The sequence below is a fragment of the Vulpes vulpes genome, chromosome 15 (assembly GCF_048418805.1).
Source record: "Vulpes vulpes isolate BD-2025 chromosome 15, VulVul3, whole genome shotgun sequence".
Classification (NCBI taxonomy): domain Eukaryota; kingdom Metazoa; phylum Chordata; class Mammalia; order Carnivora; family Canidae; genus Vulpes; species Vulpes vulpes.
Genome location: NC_132794.1, coordinates 69,047,715 through 69,054,914, shown reverse-complemented (window position 1 = coordinate 69,054,914; position 7,200 = coordinate 69,047,715).

The following is a 7,200-nucleotide window of genomic DNA, read 5'->3' as shown; positions in this document are numbered from 1 at the left end:
AGAGGCGGACGAGAGGGACGCGGGCGGGGCCCGGGGGCGGGCCCGGGTGCGGCAGGACCGGCGAGCGCCGGAGGCGCCGGCAGCTTGCGCCTTTGAGGTTTGCAGACCCTGGAGGGCTGAGGTTGCCCGACTAGCCCGCGCAGTCCTGGGCGGCCCAGAGATGGGGGCACCAAGAGGCTCCTCCTCTTTCTTCCCCGACGTCGGGGCAGTGGCGACGACCTGGTCCTCCTCTTCCAGGAACCTCCTCGAAGGGCCGGGCCTGGACCTCGCGTCTGGTCCCGAGAGTTGGGTAACGGGAAGACTTGGGGCTGGGAGTCTGGACTTCCGAGGTCCCTTGGGGGGGGGCGGGGCGGTCTACCGCTGCTTCTCCGGGGGTCCCAAAATGCAGTGTTGTCTTGCTCTCGTTGGACATTGTTCAGAGCTGTTCTCCCTGGTTCCTATATCGGAGGGTCACCCTTCACCTCCCATCCCCATCCAGCGGTGATCCTCCAGCCTCAACAGTCTTGCTGGGGGTGAGTGTTACACCGTGCGCCTTCATTTTACACTTGGAGAAACAGAGGCCCAGAGAGAGGAAGTGGCTACATCCCAGCCTCCAGCACCATTCCTGCCCACCCCAACCCTTCCCTCTGCGCGCCTAGCCAACTCTACCCAAGCTTGCTTCAGCAGAAAGAAGTGTAAGTGGGATCAATGGTGACCTCCTTTGGCTCTGGCTGCTATAGCAGCAGCTGCACAGTTGACCAAGTTCCCCTTTCATTGCCTTCTACTAGCCCTCAGGTCCCCAAGCCACTTACAGCCCTACATGGAAAAGGGTAGCCTTGGCCCAAGGGGGAGGAAGATAGGAGCATACTTTTTCTTTATGCCTGGGCCTGGGTTCCTTCATCTTAAAGGATGAGGAAAATCCAGCCTAGGGATCTGAGAAAGTCAATGTATGTGGCAACCTCTTGCAGCTACCACAAGGTTTTATTCCTTCAATGTGGTTTATCCCTGGTGGTTTACTCCCTGTCCAGAGCTGGGCACCTCATGCCTGAGGACTCAGAAGATCCTTTATCTGGAAAGTCAGATTCCATCTACAGGAGACCAAAGATCCTGAGGAATTCATGTTGTGGCACAGAAGCAGCTCATGGTTGGGGTGGGGTAAGGTCAGTTTTCATATCCAGCAAGTTCCACCACTTTTGAGAATAAGCCACTGATAGCCACTTTGGCATCAGTTTCCCCATCCAGCCCATGCCAGCCCTCTAGTTGTTGCCTCCACACTACATGCATTCATCCAACACAAATATTTTATTCGCCTTAATTGTTTGTCAGGCTTTACACTAATGGCTGAAAGATAATGGCAAGGCCCAGAGTCCCTGTCCTCTATCAGAAGAGAAAGGCATGTAAACAGATGAGAAAACCATATATTAAATGTGAAGTAAATGTACATAGGAAAAGCACCAAAACCAGGACAAAGGGGCAAGACAGGCATTGTAGGCAGAGGGGAGAGTATGAGCCATGACAAAGAGGCATGAAACAGTAGTGTGAGTGTAGGGCAGCCAGGCTGGAGAAGTAGAGTTCAGTGTAGACAGGGCCTTGAGGGCTTTGTTGAGAGGACTATATTTTAACCTTGGAGCAATGGGAAGTCATTGAACATTTGTTGTGGAGGTGATGGAGTCTGTCTTGCATGTACATCACTTAATCAACAAAACTTATTGAGGGCCTTTGAAGTTGGGTGCCTTCCAATACTTTATCCTGGCATTTATCTATTCACTCAAAAGAATTTAGGGAGCCTCTGTCATCTGTTCACTGTACTAAACTCCTCACATGTATCTCATTTAAACTTCACAAAAGTGGGACGCCTGGGTGGCTCAGCGGTTGGGCGCCTGCCTTTGGCTCAGGTCGTGGTCCCCGGATCCAGGATCGAGTCCTGCATCGGGCTCCCTGCGAGGAGCCTGCTTCTCCCTCTGCCTATGTCTCTGTCTCTCCTCTCAATCTGTGTCTCTCATGAATAAATAAAATAAAATAAAATAAAATAAAATAAAATAAAATAAAATACTTCACAAAAGTGGATAAATGACCCATGAGATAGATACTATTGTTATCTTCATTGAACAGATCTTGAATCCAAGGCTTAGACCTGTTTCAGGTCCCTTGATTGGTGAGAGGTAGTGCAGGGAATCAAACCTCACCTGACTCCAGATGCTGTGGTCTCTACTAAATGTTTTGGCAGCATTATATGAGCAGGCACATAGGATCCAGGCCCTGCCTTGGAGGGCTGCAGAGCCAGTAGGAAGGCGGACAAGTCTTTAGAAGGGCTCTGATGAGTGTACAGCGTGTGGTGAGAGCTCCTCACAAGAAGGGCTGGAGTGACTGAGTTGTATTCCATTAGGATGGACATCTCACAAAAGCAGAACTGATAGAACAGCGTGACTTGCTAGGGGAACTGTAGGCACATTTGTGCAGTCGTGTGTAGCGGGGGTGGGTGGGGAGGCAGGAGAGGCTCAGAAAGGTACTACCCAGGAGCCCGCAGAAGCTAGAGCACTATGGACCTTGAATGCTGACCTCAGGTATGTAAAATTCTTCCTGCAAGTAGCAGGGGGCCATTGAAGCATCAAAGCAGGGTGGACACGATTTTTATTTTAAAACCTCATTTTCATGACTGCTGTGTGAAGAATGGTGACAAGAGCACTAGAGACGGGGCAGCCCCCTGGGTGGGAAGTTGTTACAGAAAATCTAGGTTGGAGGTGATGGAGCCTGAACCAGGCCAGTGGTTATGAGGATTGTAGGGGCAGATATAGATTCAAGAGACAGTAATGGTGGGATGGGAGAAGGGAGGTTGGGGAAAGTAGTTAAAAGGTACAAACTTCCAGCTATACGGTAAATAAGTACTAGCATATAATGTACAACAATGATAACTATAGTTAGTACCGCTTTTATGGTATATAGAGAAGATATTAAGAGAGTAGATCCTAAGAGTTCTCATCACAGGGAGAAATTTGTTTTCTTTTGTTTTTATTGGGTCTATATGAGATGGTGGGTGTTAATTAAACCTACGGTGGTAATCATTTCACAATATATGTAAATACATGGATATTTCAGCTGAGACCTGAAAGACGAGACAGAGCCACAAAAAGAGTGAGGTGGAAGGCATTTCTTTTTTTTTCTCCCCCTTTAAAACAGCTATTCTTATTTACCTATTTTAAAGTAAACTCTACCCCCAACTTCAGGCTCAAACTCACCACCCCTAGATCAAGAGACGCATGCTCTCCAGACTGAGCCAACCAGGCATCCTGGGGGAAGGTATTTCATGCAGAGGAAAATACTAGTGCAAAGACCTGGGCATAGAAATGGGCTTATGAGTGTTCAAGGAGCACCAAGGAGGCTAGTGTGCCAGACACGGTGAGTAAGAAAGAAAGTGGTAGACTTAAATTCACAGTGGAAGGAAGGGAGGTCTCAGGCTGTGATAAGGACCACAGATTTTATTCCAAGAGGAATTGCCTAGAGAGGCATCCAGGGCTTAAAAGTAGCAAAATGTGTTTATATGTTTGAGGAGATCCCATCTGCTGCTATTTGGAGAAAGGATTGAATTGTGGGGGATTAGAGTGGAAGCTAGGAAGCCAGTGACATTAGGAGACTTACTGCTGGAATCCAGGATGAGAAGACAGGCTGCTAGCTCTAGGGTGTGGAGTGGGGATGGAGGGAATAGATCCAAAATACATTTTAGAGGGCAGCCTGGGTGGCTCAGTGGGTTTAGTGCCTGCCTTCCGCCCAGGGCATGATCCTGGAGACCAGGGATCAAATCCCACATCCGGCTCCCTGCATGGAGCCTACTTCTCCCTCTGTCTTTGTCTCTGCCTCTCTGTTTCTCGTGAATAAATAAATAAAATCTTTAAAAACAACAACAACAAAAAGGACCCCGATACATTTTAGAGGCAGAAACAACAAATTTCAATGGTGGATTAGATGTGGTAAGTAAAGAAGGAACCAAGGATATGATGTGGGTTTTTAACTTGAGCGAAAAAAGGTGGTGCATTTACTGAGATGAAGACAGGAGAAAAACAGGTTTATATGGTGCTGGAGAAGGAGATTAAAAGCTGTTCTTGAGAAAATGAGTTTGACATGCCAGCTATGCATCTGTGTGGTGATAGCAGGAGGACATATGGAGACAGAGTCTGGAGTTCAGGGGAGAACAGCTGGCTAGAGATATAATATTGGGAATCAGCATGCAGCTGATAATCAAGCCATGGGATTGGAAAAGATAGGAGGAAAAAAAAAAGTCCTCCCACCTTGAGAGGTCTGGGTGGGGAAAATGAGTTAGCCAAGGAGACCTAGATGAAGCAGCCAATAAATATAAATAGCCAATAAACAAGGGGAGTGTGTTGTGGAAAGAGAAAGGAAGATTTCAAGGAGGGAGGGTCACCTGCACCAGAGGTCCAATGAAATGTCAGCTACCGGGTGATGAAGCCATCCCAGGTGACACCCTTTCAGCCTCTCTACAACACTGTCCCTGTAAGCTTAGGGCTGTAAAGGCTCTTTTAAATATCAGAGGAGATGACAGAGGAGAACACAGTCTGTAAACCGCCCAGTCCTGTGCTATCAATGTCACTGTTGATTTTTATTAATGAGGCGACCAAAACTGAGGCCGCCTGTGAAAGAGAGCGCATGAGACGTATGCAAAGAGTTCTTGAGGAAATTTCATAAAGACGAAAACTCGTTCTTCCGGAGAGTTTGCGTTAAATTAGAACCAGGGTTGGGGTTAGGCGAGAGACCCGGGAGCAGCGCTGCGCTGCTTCTCGAATCGCTCCGGCTCCCGCTGCAGGGAGCCCAGCGCGGAGGACGCCGACGCCCGGGCTGCCAAAGGCGGGGGGCGGGGGGGGGGAGGAAGTCCGGCCCTCGACGCGAAATCCCCTGGCTCCGCCCCCCTCCCCACGGACCAATCAGGATCCGACTGTCCGGCCCGCGGCGCCGGGAAGGGGAGGGGGCGGGGCCTGAGCACCGTTCACCAGCTGCTAAGCTGCCTCCCGGTTACTCGTTCGATTCGTTTCCCTACAAGGACTCGTCGTTGCTACTCCTACAAACTCACCACTTGGGAAAAACCTCTGGCAGTTTCATAACTAAATGTACACCTATTCGATGACCCAGCATTCTTTTAAAGATTTTTTTTATTTTAGAGAGAGAGCGCGCAGGGGTGAGGGGCAGAGGGAGAGGAAGAGAGAAACTTAAGCAGATTCGTGCTGAGCATGGGGCCAGGCTTGGGGCTCCATCCCACCACCCTGAGATCACGACCTGAGCGGGAACCGAGAGTCCGAGCCTTGACTGTGCCACCCCTCGATGACCCAGTAATTTCTCACTGAGGTATTTATTTAAAAAACAAAATTAAAGCATAGGGGCATTTGGGTGGCTCAGTTGGTTAAGCCTCTGCCTTCAGGTCAGGTCATGATCCCAGGGTCCTGAGATCGAGTCCTATGTCCAGGTCCCTGCTCAGCTGGGAGCTTGCCCCCCCTCTCACCGCTACTCCCTCTGCTCGTGTGCTTGCTCTCCTAAATAATTCTTTTTTAAAATTAAAGGGTAGCCTGGGTGGCTCAGCGGTTTAGTGCTGCCTACAGCCCAGAGCATGATCCTGGAGACCCGGGATCGAGTCCCACATAAAGTTCCCTGCATGGAGCCTGCTTCTCCCTCTGCCTGTGTCTCTGCGCCCCCCGCCCCCCTGTCTCATGAATAAATAAATGTTTTTTTTGTTTTTTTTTTTTTTAAGATAAGCATAAAAAAGAAAAGCATAGGGGCTTTTTTTTCAACTGACTGGCTCAGTTGGTTTAAGCATCTGACTTTGGCTCAGGTCATGATCTCAGGGTCTGGGATTGAGCCCCACATCAGGTTCCCCAGAGTGGGAGTCTCCTTGTCCCTCTCTCTTTGCCCCTCCCCCCACTCTCATCCTCTCTCTCTAATAAAAAAAAAAAGTTTAAAAATAAATAAATAGATAAGCATAGGGGTGCCTGGCTGGCTCAGTCGGTAGAGCATGAAATTCTTGACCTCAGGGTCATGAGTTCAGGCCCCATGTTTGGGCATGGAGCCTATTTAAGGGGGAAAAAAGCATAAACTAATGTTAGTTAACAATGTTGAAATGTTTAGATGTGAAGTGTCCTGTTGTCTGCAACTTTAGAATGCATTAGCAGATGGATTCATGAATGTTGAGATGGACAGATGACTAGACATGTGATGAATACAACAAAATACTAATTGTAGAATCTTGGTGTTGGGCATATGGGTGTTCACCGCAAAATTCTTTCAACCTTTCTGTATATGTTGGAATATTTTCAGAATAAAATGTTGGGGTTACCAAGGGCTGCGAGGAGAAAGAATGGGAAGATATTGTCTAATGGGGACAAATACAGTTTGGGATGATGAACATTTTCTGGAAATAGTGATGATTGTTATGCAACATTTGAAAGTACTTGATGGCAATGAGTTATACACTTAAAAATAGTTAAAATGGTAAATTATGTTACATATATTGAATTTTTTTTAAGTTTGAAAGTCAAAAGAAAAAAAATGTTGGTGAAAAAATCCATGTGGAAGTGTCGGTGCCTTCTCCAGGGGCAGTCTGGGGTACTCCACAGAGGGAAAGGGGAAGGCAGCAGGCTGTTTGTCATGGTGCTGGGCCCATTATAAGCAAAGGGTAGTGGGAAGAGAGAACAGAGGGGCTTTGGAAACAGGCCTGGGTTCATAATCCCAGTTCTTCACTTTCTGGCTGTGTGACTGTACTAGTTTCTTGGTGCTATTGCTGCTCTAAGAAATTACCACAAATTCTATGGCTTGAGTCATGGCTCTTTTCTTTCAATCATCAAAGCCAGTAGTAACATCTTCAAATCTTTCTGTTTCTCACACACACCTCTGCTTTTTTTTGTGTGTGTGGGGTTTTTTTTTTTTTTTAAGATTTTATTTCTTTATTCATGAGAAAAACACACAGAGAGAGGCAGAGATACGGGCAGAGGGAGAAGCAGGCTCCCTGCAGGAAGGCCGATGCAGGACTCCATCCCAGAGCTGCAGGATCACGCCCTGAGGCAAAGGCAGATGCTCAACCACTGAGCCACCGGCATCCCATACCTCTGCTTCTTTATGACATCTCCTTTGCTGGCTCTCCTGCCTCCCTTTCCTTTATAAGAACCCTTGTGATTCTACTGGGCCCACCCAAACAATCCAGGATAATCTTTCCACCTCAAGATC